Source organism: Lycorma delicatula, chromosome 10 (assembly GCF_047948215.1).
Source record: "Lycorma delicatula isolate Av1 chromosome 10, ASM4794821v1, whole genome shotgun sequence".
In the NCBI taxonomy this organism is placed as follows: Eukaryota; Metazoa; Arthropoda; class Insecta; order Hemiptera; family Fulgoridae; genus Lycorma; species Lycorma delicatula.
In genome coordinates this window covers 18,510,972-18,526,942 of record NC_134464.1, presented here as the reverse complement: position 1 = coordinate 18,526,942, position 15,971 = coordinate 18,510,972, and the positions used below count along the sequence as shown (strand labels likewise).

The window sequence follows — 15,971 nt, the reverse complement described above, 5'->3', positions numbered from 1 at the left end:
ATACGAAGTAAAGCGAAAAATAGATAGGATGAAGGAAAAGTAAGTTCAGTGAAAAACAGCAGAAATAGATGAACGACGTATAATAAAAAAATCAAAATACATTTAACGACCTCGAAAGGTTAAACAGATACAACAGAAAAATCTTCCGAATACAGAAACTAATCGGTATTTGAATTCTCTTGCAGGTCCTGTTCCTAAATGAATTCATCCTGGAGCGGCTGAAATTAATTCGTAAATGATCCCGATAGAATTGGATTTAGCCAAATTAGAAGCCTCTTACCGAACATTATTATAGATAAAGTTTTAAATCGTTTATAAAATTTGAATAATATTTCTGAATATGTATTAAATTATTTTAATCGTAACTTTTAATTATAAATTCTATAATGTAAGTAAAAATAGTCATAAGTCTAGAGATAGAAGTATTATTCGTACAAAAATGTTAATAAATGAAAAGTTAAAAATAGTCTTGGTAAGTAATTAAGTAAATAAAAGAGGAATTGTTAACGGTCTCGGTTCGATTGTTAAATTTTTTACTACCAATTTAGATGCTATGATGGAGAAAAATATAAAAAATTGTTAGTACAAATATTATTAGTTTCATAAAACAGTTATATAATTGAAGATAATTTTATGGAATTACGTAATACGTAAATGATTTTGTCGACTTAGAAAAATTAAGAAATTTCGTGTATCTATATGTAAAAGAATTAATTTGTAAAATAAGTTTTTTTTTCAAAAATATTATTCGTTAAAAGAAATAACTTATATAAACAGAAAAGATAATCGTCTAATTTTACATCCGGTATCCAAAATATAAAATAATCATACACCTTTATCCAATGTTACAAAATTTATTTGAGTTTATTTAAATATTTCTCCAAATTATGAATTCGTGTCTGCTACTTTCAAGATGTTATAATGACTGTGAATATTTATTTTCTAATGATCGCTATGATACAGAATTTATAAATATATAAATGTTTAATTTTTAACTTTATTTCATTTTTTTAAAATTATTTTTACTTGCAATGTACAATTTTTTACTTCTGTTCAAATAAAGCAGTTAAGAACGTGCCTTTTGATAATTGCACCTGCGGATAAAGGTGTAGTCCAAATACTGAAAACTTTAACCTAGATCAGTAACCAAATAAGTTTTAATACAACCGTTTTAAAATTAACTTACCGTGTTGGTCTAGCGGTGAACTCGTCTTCGCAGATCAGCTGATTTCGAAATCGAGAGTTCTAAGGTTCAAATCCTACTTTTATACGGATTTGAACAGTAGATCGTGGATTCCGGTGTCCTTTGGCGAGTTGGGTTTCAATTAACCACACATCTCAGGAACGGTCGAGCTGACACTGTACAAGACTAAACTCATTCACCCTCTAAAGTAATAATATTACGTGGTTCCAGAGGCTAAACAGAAAAATAAAAAAAATTTAAATGATTATTTTTTACATAAAAAGTTAAAAAATAGGTTGTGTTTCAATCGCTACCGAGATACATATTATTCGATAATACTGTCTACTACTCCTTCCTGTAATAATCCTACTGGATTTGAATTCACCTTTGATAATCGTGTACATATTGCCCGTTAAAAAAGTAAAATCCTACTTTTTGCTAGGAGAGGTTTGCACACTCGGTCCTGAGTTCGATTCCGGCTTTATTTCATGATTATTTTATACATATAAAATTTTGTTACTTTAATCTAGTTTACTTTATCTAGTGAAAGGTTATCTTAAAATAAACCGGCTTTCCTCTTTTTATTGTAGTCGTACTTAAAATAAGTTATTTTATTTTGAAATCTTACAGAGCAAATTTTTATCTAGCGGACCCGGCATTAAATTTGTTTGTACGAATTAAATAAATTATTGTATTATATTTGACAAATTATATTATGAAAATTATAAAATATATAATATTAATTCTCTTTTACTTTCCTTTCTTTCTTCTTATGACCTCCGGAATGTTTACTACAGTTTAAACCTCATCTATATCATTACTATATAAATTTAAAAAAACCGTGTAAATACATAACCTAAAACTTCTTTTACTAGATTTAATGTAGTTGTATATATCGACAGATATCGTCTATATCGAATGTCTATGTCTAAATCGATCGGTGTCGATTTAAAAAATAAAAATAAAAATATTTAGTTCATTTAATTTTCACAATTCCCGTTTATTCTGTTAATATTTATTATCAAAAACACATTATTTAGTACCATACTATTTTTCATAGTACAAAATACTAATATTTAAATTACCTGCCGAGTTTGTGTAGAAAAATCCTTTTCTATTGTTTTTGTATTTATATTCGTAAAACTTAAGATAACTGCAAAATAATGCATTTTTCATGGACGTAACACAATGTTTTGGTGCATGTAGATCAGATAACTGTGCGGTCCGAATTGTACAGAAAGAGAAATAACGTATGAGAAAGACAGCGAACGAGCCGAGTACAGCAGCTAGTCTGTAACTAATGCAAACACAGGAATTACGCAATATATAAAATATGTCTCTTTTGTCTTTATACATCTCTCGTAATCACACTAAATAAAGTTACCCCCTCTTTTTCCTTATAGTTCTATATTAACGTAGAATTATTTGATTTACATTTTCGAATAATCATTTCATTTTGCCTATACTTTTAAAATATTTACGATAATATATTTAAAATGGTATTTTTTATTTAATAAATAAGTTTTACAACAATATGAGGAATTTCTAACGCTTTAATCGATCAGAATCGCACTGTGAAATAATTTCAATGATTTCTCAAGAAAATGAGGTTATGAATACAAAAAGCAACCAAATGTATTTAACTAACTAGATTTCCAAAATGTTAACGAATATTGAAATCGTTTAATACCCACAGGAACTCATTATACCGGTATTTATAAAACAACACAATTTCACATCGTATTCAAATATCAACCGATGAACCGAGAGCTAAAACTTAAATTTTTCCGAACAAAACCTATTCGTATTCGATTTATTCAGTAATAAAAAGATTACTTATTTAAAGACATTCTGGCGGTGTTTAAAATCTGTATACATAGTCATGTATCATAAATATACGTAATTCAAAGCGGTATTTATGATAAAATAAAAATACTTCGCCGACCGTGGGGCTTCTAACAGATAAATAAATACTTATCCAGACCTCTTTATGGAATATTCTTTTACCTTGAAATTATAATCACAACTCTTCTTCGTACAAGCTTATCTTCCTTTCTCGCTCTCTCTCTCTCTCTCTGTGTGTGTGTGTGTGTGTGTGTGTGTGTGCGTGCGCGCTAATGGTTGATAATTTCATTTATATAATGGTATCTGACACATGACACGACTCACAAGTCGCTTCTGAAAACAACGCAGCCAACTTAAGAATAACAAGTTCTCATGCTAGGCTTATAAGGAAAAGTGAAGACTGGAAATAAATGGTTTCACTTCCCCTTATTTACCGAACCGACTATACGATTGCAAGTCGACATAAGAAGCCCACCAATATGCAGATAATATTCATCCGTGTAAAAGCTTCATATAGTGAACATTATTACTTTCAGAGAAAACAGTTCTGACCGTTACATTTAGTATCTGAGGTATTTTAGATGTATTGAAACTAAAAGTAAAATCTGGGGCAGATATAACAGCAAATTAATGTGGCCGTTGTAAAACAAGGCGATGTAATATTGCTGTTTTAAACCGATTTTACCTATTTATTTTAAAAAATGCTCGCCAGACTGGGATATATTGTTAATGGAACTCGACAGCAGAATAATGCCGGTCACTTTTGAGGAGTCATCGGACGATAAAATGTAACCGATTCAGCAAAATAACATCCGAGTGTTAATATTTTATATTCATAGAAATACACATTTTTGTAATTTTTTTCCGAGCGCAGTTAGTGAATAAATACTGAAGTAAAAAAAATAAATAAATAAATAAACATCCATAGTTGTAATGCTGTTTAAATTTTCTCACTCCCCTTTCACTAGATTTTTTTTTTTTTTTTCACTAGTATTGCATACTAATACACTCTCTCTCGTAAGATTTAAATTAAAAATTTCAACCAAATAGAGCTGCTTATGGACAATGTCTTGAACAGTGCAATTTGTAACACCTGCCTAATTGACTTTCCAGGACTGGCTGTGAACTCATCACACACACAATCCACAGTCTTGTCATTAAGTGAAACTTTTGGATTTCCAGTTTGTGAAACTATGCTTCCAGTTTCTTTTAAAGTCGTTCTCATATCCCACTGACAAATAGGCTAGGATGTAGGAGGATCGATATTCTATTCAGTTCATATATGCCATTGAACGCATAACTGATTGAAATTCTACTAACCAAAGCACGACTGAAGCGTCTGTTGTGAGGTTCACATCTTAACTGATTATAATTGCATTGTGAGTCTGCTTGCATATTCTACTGACCTTGAGAATAGACAGAACAAATCTTGGAGATATTTCCTGTCAATTGAGTCTACATTTAAGAGATTATGACAGCTGGTTTTCTAAATACAAGCCCTTACTTTTGATTACCTTTAGCCCGGACACCTGTATATTTGTGTTGTTTTAATATTATAATCTCTTTAATTTATATTTATTTTATTTAATTGTTTATAAATATAAACATAATAAATATGTGTAATTTATTTCTTAATAGAACTCTTGAAATGGTATCTCCTGCTGTGCTGAAAGAGTTAAGTACTTACTATAAACAGATGACCCCTATTATGTCACAACATATTATTACACCAATTTCTAATGCACCGACCGATGAATAAATAATCTCTGCATCTGATCTGAATTCAGTTGTTTGGGAAGAATATGGAGGTAGTTATATTAAGATTATCTTATTTTAATTATTATCTGTGTTTTAATTAAATGTTACAATACTGTTATTTTTAATTATTACTTTCAGATAAAAAAAATTTAGAAAAAGTAAATTTCATCCAAAAATGTGGTAAAATAGCTCCACTAAGAGTGGAGATAAAAGATTCTGAATTCATATTCATTTTCAACATCAAAAAGCACATTAAAATCATGTTTCGCACGGTAGGAAACAAAAACTATGTTTATCAGTGTAATCATCTGAATGTGTGTATTTTCCAGATATTCATCCATCTAGACTGTTTACTTCTGCTTTAGACAATGCCAGGTTCTATAGCATTAGCAGTCACAGCAGCTGATGAATAAGTACAGTGTGAGCAGTTGATTTGAGCTACCATCATATTAGATGATGCTGAGCAAGTGATTGATTATAAGTATTTGATTTTTAATTAGCTTCTCATTATTCTAATAATTTTTTTAATATTATTATGTTGATCTCTGTGGGTGGCAACATCTCTGCTTTTCATTGGTAGGTTCTGAATTCAAGCCCTGGTCAGACATTGCATTTTTCACATGCTACAGAATTCATTATCATCTGTCATTAACTGTTTTTGGACATCAGCCTGTTTTAGCTGTGTAAAAAATATATTATTATTATTAATAAACAGAAGACTATTTGAATAGATTGATGATTTTATGTAATCGTGAATTTTTTTTTTAAATTTCTCTTTAAGATTACAGAAACACCAAAGTGAAAGTAGACCGTTAAAGTTAAGGTTGCATAATAATAATACACAAATGGGATGATATTTGAATAGCATTTTGAAACTGTGAAGTGCAAATAGAAGTAGAATTATTAAGCGGTATGTTGTCGTTTACTTCAGCTTCAACTTAATGTTATACAGGTGTTGAGAAATTTACTGTGCACTTGACAATTGAGTTAGCTGTGCCTGCGGTAGTGCCACCTTGTTGGAACCAGGCATAACTGTTCTTTACTTCCCTGTAGTTATAAAGTTAATTAAAATTTCAGAAGCATCATTATTTTTCCTAGTTTTCTAAAAGAATCTATGATCCACAATGCAGTATCTGTTAAATTCAACCCGTACTTCAATTAAGATGTACTTTATCGGGGAAAAGGTTCAGTTCTTGTCTGACTGTTCTTGTAGTTTGACTATTCTAGTTTGTAGTAGCAACTTTCAACTTTGTACTGCTATTCTAGCTTACATATTGGTTTTGATGGATTTTGTTGAATAGTGTCAGAAATATTCAGTAGCTTCTGAATTTTTAAGTCTAGATGGTTTTCCACTTTATCTTTATTGGAACCTGTTTTACACAATCTTTTAATAAGATTACTGTGTGAAGTAGAAATTTCTAGAAAATGTTTAGAAAACTTCATCGCTATGTCAATGTGCTGTGTCATCTTCGTGCGACACATGCTCAAGAAGACAAATGAATTTCTCGTTAAAAAAAATTGTCATGCTACTGGGTACCTTCACATACACATAACGCAATACAGCATTTACAATTCTCTGAAGTCAACAATAGTAACTCTGTAACTAATGGTTTCCTCCTCTAATTACTCCACACCTCATCTGTTGACTCAAATAAATAAAGGTACTGTATCATGTCTGTGTTAATGAATAAGTTTAAATAATTAGCTATTCCAATGAAACCATTTCACTTATGAATCAAATTTACTAATGTAATTATATTTTGTTTTCTATTTTTAACAATGTTTTTGTTTTAGCTACAAGCATATTTACTGTCTACCAAGCTGCTTCGCAAGAAGGCTGGGTATTTATTATGTACCGTGCTATAGATAGTTTGCCTGGCTGGCGAGCTGTATTTTATTTTAGCACCATGATTTTTTTTTTGGCGTGGCTTGTTAAGAATGTATTTATTGCTGTTATAACTGAAACATTCAATGAAATTGAATTTCATTGAGTTCAATTTCAACAGATGTGGGGAATCCGTGGTCATATGACAAATAAATCAGCTTCGCAGGTTAGTTTTGTATTTTCAATAAACAGTTTAGCAAATATAGTATTTAGCAGCAGAATATAAGTATTTATAAAAATTAATTTTTCCATTTCTCTATTTTTTCCTACACTTTTAGTATATATAGTATGTTTTTGTAGAGATATCTGCTTTATCAAGTTTTATAAAGATTAAATTAAAAACACGATTAAAATATTCTGATGAAGCAGAGATCTCTGTAAAAGTATTAAATATTGAGAAAAAAAATTAATGCAGCTAGTAGAAGAATTAAATTTAAAACATTTTGTACTTTTGTATTTATGAATATCTTTATATGTATGTTTTTAAAGTAAGTACTATTTTGAAATTCCACCGCTGCTATGCTGTGGTCGGCATTCCACATATGTGGACTGTGTACCTGCATCTATTGGCAAGCCACAGACGCCATTACGGTAATATTTAACTGTGTTTGTTTGCGAGTATTTAAAATAACTCCGCTGTTCGAGAATCCTGCCAACTGTGAAATACATGGTGTGATTCATTTTCTTAGTGCTAAAGGCACGAAAGTGGCTGAAATTCATTATCAGATCAGTGAAGTGTATAGAGAAAATATTATGAGCGATGAAAACGGGTATGAAAAAGCGGTACAAAAATGGGTTAGCGCTTCTAAAGATGGCTGCCAGAATTTTCACGATGAGGAAAAGAATGGATGACCTTCTGTCATTACTGAAGATTTGGTGCAGAAAGTTGACGAAAAAGTGAGAGACAGACGCTTTACGATTTCTTCACTATCTGAAGAGTTTCCTCAAGTTTCAAGAAGTGTTGTCCATGAAATTGTGACCAAACACTTAAATTATCGAAAATTGTGCTCACGCTGGGTACCAGAAATGTTGACTGAGGTATACAAAACCAAACCTTTAGGTAGTGTGTTGACTTTTATCGAGAGGAATTGTGTAAAGGGTGATTTTTTAAGCCAAATTGTCACAGGCGACGAAACAGGTGGTTTATGTTACATCGAAATAGAAGCAGCAATCTATGGAATGGCAGCATTCAATATCACCCAAGAAAGTGAAGTTTAAGCAAAAATTTCAGCCCGGAAAATCATTGTGTACGATGTTTCGGGACAGAAAGGGGGTGTTGCTAGTGGAGTGACCTTGTGCTGACAAAATAAACTCTGACATATTGTGAGACCTTAATAAAACTGCGCCATGCAGTCCAAAACAAAAGGCGTGGCATGCTGAGGAAAGGGATCCTTTTCTTGTGACAATGCCCCTGTCCACATGCAGCTAATCAAATTCAAGAATTTGTCACATCATTTGGCTGGGAACAACTTGATCAGCTTGATTTGGTTGGGAATAACTTGCATTTGAAGAAACATCTGGGTGGTCAGTGCCATTACAATGATGTTGTCAAAGCAATCGTGTTGCAGTGGTTATTAAGTCAGGCGGCAGACTTCTATGACGATGGTGTTCAAAAGCTGGTTGCACAATACAGCAAGTGCCTTAATATTGGTGGCAATTATGTAGAAAAGTAGATAAAAAAATAAAATTGTTAAGAATAGTGTACTTGTTTTTTTAAAATTTCAAAACGGTACTTTAAAAACATGCCTCGTATTAAGATTATGAAGTCATTAATCATGCACGAGTCTTTTTTGTAGATGATTTCTTAATAAAATTAATATATAAAAAAAATATTCCATTTTGCTTTTGATCACAGAATGATAGATTATAATTCTTTATCAATTTGTAGTTAGGATAAACTATTTTGCAGTTAGGATAGTGAAATTAATGGCACAGCTAAAGAATCAGTGGATTTTATAGCATAATTGACATGGGTTGCTTGTGGTATTCCATTGCAAGATCAACATTCTTTTACTTATCAAATAAAATGTAATAACTGTACTTTGATTTGAGATTGGGATTACTTTAATTGCAGTTTCATTCTTCCAAAATATATAGTGAATCAGTACTTTGTGGATCTGACATTTTTCATATCATTTTTCAGTGATGTCCTTTACCAACCCCTTTAATATTAACATTAAGTGTTTTAATTTTGGTTCTTTTGTTTGTAATTTCTTTTATCAAATGTATTTTTTTTATAAAAATGAACATGAATCCTGTTATCTTTAACAGTTTTTGATATCTTAAATTGAAATATGTAATTTTAAAAACTCTTGTGTAAATTTCTTCAGTTCATCTGTATTTAATTAATATAACTTAATTTATTAATATTAGGAATTGACTACAGTGTGCCTAAATCTTAAATTCCGGAGAAATTGTTTTAAAAAGTTCTGCTGAAATTATAAAAAAATGTCAATCTATTAGTAGATTAGACACAGAAATACGTATAAGTGAATTTGTCTTAAACATCATCCATCAAGAATAATAAAAATGTTTCTATCATTTAATTAATCTTTAAATATGTTTTAATATTGTTCATTAAGTTATTTTTAACAGCAAGCAATCTACTGTTAAGAAAGTAGTTGTTTGCTTATTGATGCAAAATGTTTTACATTTACATTTGCATTTACAATTTTTGAACAATTTACAGGATTGCAAGTTATTTGCCACATAAGACATATATATATAAAAACTGTTACGTGGTTTGGTTTTAGATAACAGCTTTGTTTTATAGGCTGTATGGCTTTATGGCTGTATGGATTAGTCTCATTGTGTAGCATCCAAGTAGGCAATGAGAGTCCATCATAAAGCAAACAGCATAGTGTATCCATGGTATATATCAAGGGAAATATTAATAGAATCTCCAGACAAGCCCACTTGCAGTGGGTGTTCATGAATTTATCCAAGAAAAAAGAAACCAAGGATAAGGGACTGGGCAATAAAAGGATGAGCAACTTGCTGATTGATCATGGTGTAAAGAAAAACCCACAACCCAGAACAATATATTTTTATCATTCTTCCTTCAATGAGCAAGAGACTGTCTTGCCCAAACCCACTTGTGTGGAAATATCAGAGTATACTTTGGAATCCAAAGGATGGAATTAATAAATAAATAATTTTGGCATGGCATTAATAAATTAATTATGATATGACATTAATAAATAATTATACTGCAACAATTCTGTTCTCATAATGCTATTTGGTACTTTTTTTAAAATTATAGCGATTTTAATAAGCGTAAGAAAAGAATGGTTTGAGGTTTTTTTGAGTATACCTGTTTACATCTCAGAACACAGCTGAGATATCAGACTGAAATATATAACATACAGAGTTCCCATTCCCCTCTTATGACAGGCAGTAGAATCATGATTTATATGTATATTTTTATTAAATTCCTTATGCTAAGAGTGAGAAGTTATGTAACAAAGCATAATTTCTATGTTTCTTTTAAACAGTCTCTAATCATTCGAAAGCTCAGCAAATATTTTCAAAAGGTGTGTCTATGAAGTTGAATGTAGTAAATATTAAATGCTCATTACCTATGTAGAGTTCTACATAAGTTCTACAATATAATATTAGTAATAATACAATACTAGTAGCAGTATAATTTAAAAAATGCTGAGAATGTAGCAAAAATTAAATTATATTGTATCATGAATTGGAAAAATGTATTATTTATGATAAAAATTAATATTATAAAAAACATTCAACTGAAATACAGATTAAAATTTTGGAAGCATTAATTTGTACGCGTTGACTGACAGTACCAAAAATGAAGTGACAAATGTATGGATGAGAACTAACAGTCCAGAAAAAATAATCGCTGTCAATAACAGACAAATAAATGGCCTTTTTAGCTCTCATCATGATTCTTATAAGCGATAAAGAAAGCTATGCATCAAAACAGATTTCAAAATAGTTTTACTAACTGATTGTGATTCACAGTTCCGCGTTGCGTTTGTTAAAGGGTTGATAATGTGATGAATGTTGGCTGACTTTACTAAAATCAGTTATACAGTTACTTAGATATCAGTTGAATCATAAAATGATACACAAGTTTTGATTTATGAATCATAAATCATAAGTTTTACATTGTTACAATATTCATGGTAAAAATCTTTTTCAAAAACGAAAACACAAAAACATAATCTATTTCCTTGAAAAGCATATATTTGTATTCTCAATGCTGTGTATTAAATATAATTGCAATACACTGTTTCAAGATTTTATTACATTCTGTTATAATCCTATAATTATAGGATTGTAAATTAAATAAGAAGTTATGATAATAATAATAAATTGGCAAATTAAATACATCATACAAATTTTCTACAAAATGTATATTTTACAAAAAAAAAATCATTACATGTATTATATTACTATAATTCAGTGATGAATGCTTATGGTTAAAGTGAATGAGATATTTAAGAAATTTAAGGTGATAAAATGTAAGATAAAACTTTTTATTATGTTGTGATTGTTATAAATTAGTTTATATTTAAAACTTCAAAAATGTTAAACAGTTGATTTCCTAAAAGTGTACACACGTATTAATAAAGGTGAAAACTGCAGTAACATTAAAAATGAGACTGATTCAATATGCATAATTTAGATCAATCTTGAAAGACAACCTATTCAGATTCTTGATATATTCTCAGTTTTTGAAAATGATTAAAATAATTAAGGACCAATTTTTCATGTGGAAAAATGTATGATCTCTGAGGTGCAAAACTAACAAATATTTCCTTAGAAAGGAAAATTTTAATGTATTCAACAATACAGATTTTTATATAAATCCAACAAATTTATGACAAAAAATTAAATCAATATTAACTTATTTATGAAAAACGATTTGTATTATCTATCTGTCCAAATAAAATAGTACCTTTATTTCCTCTTAAGAATTTTGTAGGGCAGATGTCTCAAGTAAATTAATCACCAACCACTGGTAGAAATATCTCTATATTTAGCAGTGTTTTGACAAACAAATACTATCATTTTATATAAGGCTTAAGATTGAAAAAAATGTTTATGATTGATCATGAAAGACACATAGAAAATAAAATACCACTTTTTAACATAGAGTAATGTAGTTTGATTTTATAGTAACAATAGGAATGAAAACTAATTAACAATACAATTAACTAATAATTACTTAAAAAATGTTTTAATATGAGGGTCATTCTATAATTAAAGACACAAATAGCTATGAAGGCCAAACAATAATGTGGTTATAATACCGTCTTAATGTTTTAAACAGTAAAAATAAACCTGAAAAATTGAAACTTGTTCCAAATATTCAAGAGCAAGTTGTAATCTCTGTAACTTTTGATCAATTTTTTGATTTATAATCTCATTTGAAATTTATGAATTAGTTGAACATTGAAGAGTGATTTATTTTTATTTTCCGAAGCTGAAAAACTGGTTAACATTTTTATTCTTATGGCCAAACAATATGGACAAAGTTGAACGAATTGCAGAATTTTTTACAAGCGAGTAGAAAAATTTAAAGGTTTGGATCGTTCTGGATGTCCGATTGAGGTTTAAACTAGGGTGCTTGAAACTTTCATAGATTGTTCCATCCTAAAAGACTAGTCGGTCGAGATTATGGCTGAAAATTACAAGTATGTGTGTGAACAGTTCATAACATCACCAACAAGCTCAAGTGCTGTAAAATAAGCACAAGGTGGGTCCCAAGACAGTTGATAAGTGTCCCCCCCCCACCAAAAGTACACAGAGCTAAATAACGGTATCAACTGGAATTGAAATAAAAAAACCAAGTATGAAGTAATTCTGAACCTAACCACCAGCAGGAAATATCATGATGACAACCAATTGTGATCTAAAAGGCCTGCTTTTTTCTAAATTTTTGTAGAATATCAATGTACAGTAAATGGCTCATACTACTGTGACATGTTTGTCAGCAATGTGAAGACAGTATTGTTAAAATGCTCAGAATCTCAGTGCAAAGGCATCTTTCTACATACTAATAATGCCCAGCCTAACAAAGCTCAGGTAATCCAAGAAACCATAAATAAATTGCATTAAGAAATACTACCGCATCCCCCCCATGCAGTCCTGACTTGGCCTCATCAGATTTCTACTTTTTGTTTTTGGGCTACAGAATAACCCAAAGGATCCTAAAAATTCCCCTCCATAATGATTGTGCAAAGTTTCCGTATTTGGTATCACTGGTCCATTCCACTTTGAAGGAAATCAATGCAACAGTGTCTATTTTGCCTGCATAGAAATGCTCAATAACTTTTAGTCGGTTGAATTAAGAGTTTTTAAGAGAGTAAAACCAGGAGGAGTTATGGTTCCAATCCATGAAATTCTAACAAAATATGTAACATTGATTTATTTACTAGAGGAGCTTTTTCAAGATTTTAATGTTCAAAAATAAGTATCAAACATTGCTAGATGCAAAGACAAATATTACACATATTTTGTGACCAAGGATAGGAAGGCTTGGAGTAGATGCAGAAAATGCTGTAACGGCTGTAAAAACACCCAATAATAAACTCATGTATTTTTTAATTTCTTTAGTCCAGTAAGAAACACAATGAAGTTATAATGTATTTCATGGCTAATAAATTAAAGATAATAAAACTAATTCCTAATTTATTATTATTATTTTTTTTTACTTGTTAATTTAATAAAATTACTAAATCTGAAATAGATATACACTAAAATAGTGTAGATATATGCATGATAAATCTAGATATTTAAAAGTGAATGCTTGTCTCAATGTCATAATAATTTATTAAGCACTTAAAATTAACAATAATTTGATACTATTAAATACATTGGCAAACAAATTAATCCGAACACAGTAATTTTAACAGAAAATCTTTTATTTAAAAGCAAAAATGTTTAATAATCAAACTTACTCAAATTTAATACTTTGTGTCCTCCTTTGTTTATGATTATCTCATTAATCGTCTTTGGTAATGATTCCACAAAGGTAGAACAATGATTAATTTCTTCATCCCGAAACCAAACCTGTATCATTGAACTAATAAGGTCTGTTTATGTACTACAATTCATTTTTCCAAATCTTCTTTTTAGTATGACCCATAAATTTTCAATGGGATTCAGGTCAGGGAATCCTGACCACGAGAGCACTCAATTTTTTTGATTTTTGACAAACTCTTTTGCTGACTGGTGAAAGTCCTGAAGGAAAATGAGTTCTGGGTTCTTCTGCATAAGTGGAACTATTTTTCTTTGGCATATGTTATTGTATTGGTTTGATTTCATCACTCCATCCACAAGCGTAAGTGCTCCTGCCCCCTTATGAATAAAACATCCCTAAAACATATTTTTGGCTGAGTGGGAGCTTGTTGCAGATGTGCTGGTGTAGCAGTCTTCTCATCTGCCAACTTACGAATGTAGCTGCTCTCTCTCCTTGTACAAAGAAATGAGTCTTGTCTGAAAAAATAACTTTTTTCTACGTCTCAATAGTCCATACTTTGTTCCCATTGAAGTCTTTTTGTATTCATAACCTGTGTCAGTAACTGCTTCTTTTTAGATTTACGAGTAATCCTTCCCAATGCCAACAATCTTCTACAAACTGTCATATTAGAAACATTAGTCCCACTGGCTCTCAAATCCCTATTAAGATCAACAGCTGACAATCGTTTTGCTTTTTCTTATTAGTAATCGATCCAGTGTAGGTGTGGATTTTTCCATCCACATTTTCCTTTTCTCTTTGGAGAGACGGAAACTGTTTCCTTAAACCTTTTCACGATTTCATTTACAGTACCTAACCCCACACTACCCTCATTGGCAATCTGTCTTTGAATCATTTGTGTGTGTTGAGACAGAGCAACAATTTTTTACCACTTTCATGGGGTTACATCCATTGTATTAATTAGAAATGTATAACAAACTTGTAACAGAAACCCTGACAAGGTGGCCAAAAACTAATTGACAATGAAATATAAAAGCACAAAAACCACTAATTCTGTTTGCATATGAACTATCAACAAACCTGAAACACCAAACAGCAAGCAGTCTGCCACAAAATGAAAATTTCCTAAAATAGAACAGAAATTCCCTTTGTTCAGATTAATTTGCTGAAGGTTCTCTGTAACAGAACCTTCAAAATCATCTGGTTAACTTTAACCATTTTATTTAAACTAGAACTCAGCTAGGATCTAGGCACTTCTTAGTGGCATAATGCTAAGAATTATGAAAGGTAAAGGTTATAGTCAATCTATGCTACAAATATTGTGAGAAGCAGAAATGGTTCTCTTTGAGTATTTTGATGCAATGAAGGAAATTGCTTCTACCACTGTACCTAAGTGTGATGGCAAACATAGAATTGGGTGTTGTATCTTAACGCATCATACATTCAAAACCAGTTTTTGTGTACTTTTGGGATATGGTTGTGGTATTATTAATATTCAAATGTAAGATATTTTTGTAATTAATTCTCCAAACATCATTAAATAAGAGCAGTTTCAGTAATTTATTTTACTTTTGTTCTACTGAGTGTACTTACTGTTTGTGAATGTTTACGTGTTTATTTGTGTGAAAAAGAATGGAGTGATTTTTAGAAATACTTTGTTTTATTATATATTGTACAAAAAGTATAAGCGATTTTTAAATTTAATAATGTAACATTGTTCCAGAAAAAGCAGAAATCTATTTTACATATGAATTTTCAAGGAAAAAGGAAGAAACTACAAAAACTTATATCTTAATTAAATAAAAAGGAATTAAATACACATAATTAAAATTAAAGGCATTTAAATTTAATATATAAATTAAGCAAGTTAATTATTAGTTAATTACTTGGAACTTTTGACAATGTAACATTTCAATAACTAATAAAAAAAATAATTCCAGTACAATATAAACATGACCAAAGATAGATTTTACAATTTAGAATGTTTTAAAAGTTTCTTCAAAAGAAATATTACACAGTACAGAAGCAAATTATAAGTGAAAATACCATTGTTTTTCATTTGCATTATTAAAATAATATATGCGTAAATTTATTTAATACATAATTAGTATTGGTAAATTTTTAATATAATGAGTATATAAATAAAGTTTAACCTTTTAAGTACTAAGTTATTTATCTAGATCCAGCATGCACAGACTAGGTTTTTTTTGACAGAACCTGTGATAGAACTGTATTCTGTCCTCTGTTGATTCATTTTCACTTTCATTTGTGTAATGATTATATATTTTTATTTAAAGAATATTTTATAAAAACTTTGTTAAAATTTTTTTATGTAAATTTACATATTACAT

At 30.0% G+C, this 15,971-nt stretch overlaps 2 long non-coding RNA genes across 4 annotated transcripts in view; one reads left to right on the top strand and one right to left on the bottom strand.

The window, feature by feature from the left end:
• LOC142331644 (uncharacterized) overlaps window positions 1–2,477 on the bottom strand; it is a 104,219-nt gene extending 101,742 nt beyond the window's left edge. For both annotated transcript variants that reach the window (XR_012758059.1, XR_012758058.1), the window contains exons 1-2: window positions 2,269–2,477; window positions 1,187–1,417 (exon numbers count right to left, since the gene is read on the bottom strand). This is a non-coding gene — a long non-coding RNA (uncharacterized LOC142331644). The remainder of the gene's footprint in view (window positions 1–1,186; window positions 1,418–2,268) is intronic.
• Window positions 1–15,971, top strand: part of LOC142331645 (uncharacterized) — a 65,703-nt gene that overhangs the window by 30,659 nt on the left and 19,073 nt on the right. The window contains exons 2-4 of one of the 2 annotated variants that reach the window (XR_012758060.1): window positions 4,667–4,836; window positions 6,581–6,837; window positions 15,344–15,542. This is a non-coding gene — a long non-coding RNA (uncharacterized LOC142331645). Of the gene's footprint in view, window positions 1–4,666; window positions 4,837–6,580; window positions 6,838–15,343; window positions 15,543–15,971 lie in introns of those variants that run through there. The other variant, XR_012758061.1, reaches the window with a different exon arrangement.